General features: G+C 25.3%; 1 long non-coding RNA gene across 1 annotated transcript in view; it reads left to right on the forward strand.

Moving 5' to 3' along the window:
- LOC147471547 (uncharacterized) overlaps positions 1-520 on the forward strand; it is an 8,849-nt gene extending 8,329 nt beyond the window's left edge. The window contains exon 2 of the long non-coding RNA XR_015191131.1: positions 1-520. This exon is cut by the window's left edge and continues 591 nt beyond it. This is a non-coding gene — a long non-coding RNA (uncharacterized LOC147471547).
- The last annotated feature ends 1,980 nt before the right edge of the window (positions 521-2,500 follow it).

Here is a 2,500-nt window from a genome sequence, read left to right on the forward strand (position 1 = left end):
CTCACTCTCAGTTCTCGTTCTCTCGCTCTCGCATCCACTCGCTCTGGTGTTCTCGCTCATTCGCTCTCGTTCACCCGTTCTCAATGTCACTCTCCTTCACTCTCGGTCTTACACACTCATTCGTTATCTCTCCTCTCCTTCACTCTCGTTCTTACACACTCATTCGTTTTCTCTTATTCTTTGTCTCATCCTGACTCTCACTACTCCTCTCATTGTGTCACACTCTTGCTCTTATCATGACTCTCACTCTTACTCCCATTCTGACTCTCTCATTCTGACTTTCACTCTCACTCTCATTCAGACTCTCATCCTGACTCACTCATACTCATGCATACTCATACTCTCACACTCACTCTGTCACTCACACATTCCCACTTACTCTGTCACTCACATTCTCTTTCATTCACTCTTGTCTCACTTGCATGCTAGATCTCAATCTTAATCTGGCTATTTTTCACACATACTCTTGTACACTCGCTCTTAATTTTATTCACATATACTCTCTTATGGCCACTCTCTCTTTCAGTGTCACTCTCACAATGTCACTCAATTTCATTCCTACTCTCACACACTCATACTCGCACTATCATTCCACTATCATTCCACTCTCACTCTCACTCTAACTCTCACTCCACTCTCACTCCACTCTCACTCCACTCTCACTCTACTCTCACTCTTAACTCTAACTCACTCTAACTCATTTGTGATTTACACCCTTCACCTCTTGTATCTGGTGACACCCATTTAAGCTGCATTTCTATGGCACTCTCTGGCCTAAGAAGTTGTGTGTGCTCTTGTGCCAAGTACCTAGGCTTTTGAAGTTCAGGCTAATGTTTTTTATTTTTATTTTATTATTATTATTATTTTTTTTTTTGGGGGGGGGGGTGGATTTGGTTGTAGGTAGTAATTTTTTTTTTCATTTGAAGATACTGATAAGACATTTATATTGTAAGCTTTAAGATGGTGTTGGTAGAAATGGATATTATGGGGATATTGTCGTTTTTGTTTTTGTGGACATGACTGTCATTAATGTTGTTATTGCTGGTATTATTATTGATTCTATTATCATTATATATTTTTTATTATTATTATTATTTGCATTATTTGCATTAGGAAAAAGACCCTCCCATTTTGTTTTACATAACTGGTTTTCGGTATTTCTGACCATGAGTTTTCATAAGCAAATGTGATTGTTGAAATGCTGTATGAATTGCAGGATTTTATGAGAAAACTTTAAGCATTTCAGAAACAGATAGCTTAGCCAGTAAAGTTATATATGTATATATATTTATATATATGTATATATATTTATATATATGTATATATATTTATATATATGTATGTACATTTATATATATGTATGTACATATATATATATGTATATATATTTACATATCTATGTGTATATATTTATATATCTGTGTATATATATTTATATATCTGTGTATATATATTTATATATCTGTGTATATATATTTATATATGTGTCAATATATATTTATATATATGTGTGTATATATATTTGTATATATGTGTATATATATTTGTATATATGTGTATATATATTTTTATATATGTGTATATATATTTTTATATATGTGTATATATATTTTTATATATGTGTATATATATTTTTATATATGTGTATATATATATTTATATATATATGTGTGTATATATTTATATATATGTATATGTATATATATATATGTTTTATATATGTTTATATATATTTTTATATGTGTATATATATTTATATATATGTGTGTATATATTTTATATATATGTGTATATATATATTTATATATGTGTATATATATATTTATATATGTGTATATATATATTTATATATGTGTATATATATATTTATTTATGTGTATATATATATTTATATATGTGTATATATATATTTACATATATGTGTGTATATATATTTATATATATGTGTGTATATATATTTATATATATGTGTGTATATATATTTATATATATGTGTGTGTATATATTTATATATATGTGTGTATATATATTTATATATATGTGTGTATATATATTTATATATATGTGTGTATATATATTTATATATTGTATATATATATATATTTATATATTGTATATATATATATATATATTGTGTGTATATATATTTATATATATATATATGTATATATATATGTATATATGTGTGTGTTTGTGTATATATTTATATGTGTGTGTGTATATATATTTATATGTGTGTGTGTATATATATTTATATGTGTGTGTGTATATATATTTATATGTGTGTGTGTATATATATTTACATATATGTGTGTATATATATTTATATATATGTGTGTATATATATTTATATATATGTGTGTGTATATATATATATTTATATATATATATACATATTTATATTTATATATATATTTATATATATGTGTGTATATATATTTATATATATGTGTGTGTATATATATTTATATATATGTGTGTATATATATGTATATATATA

Source organism: Penaeus japonicus, unplaced genomic scaffold, assembly GCF_977035675.1.
Source record: "Penaeus japonicus unplaced genomic scaffold, GWHDUDI00000001_assembly GWHDUDI00000007, whole genome shotgun sequence".
Lineage (NCBI taxonomy): Eukaryota > Metazoa > Arthropoda > Malacostraca > Decapoda > Penaeidae > Penaeus > Penaeus japonicus.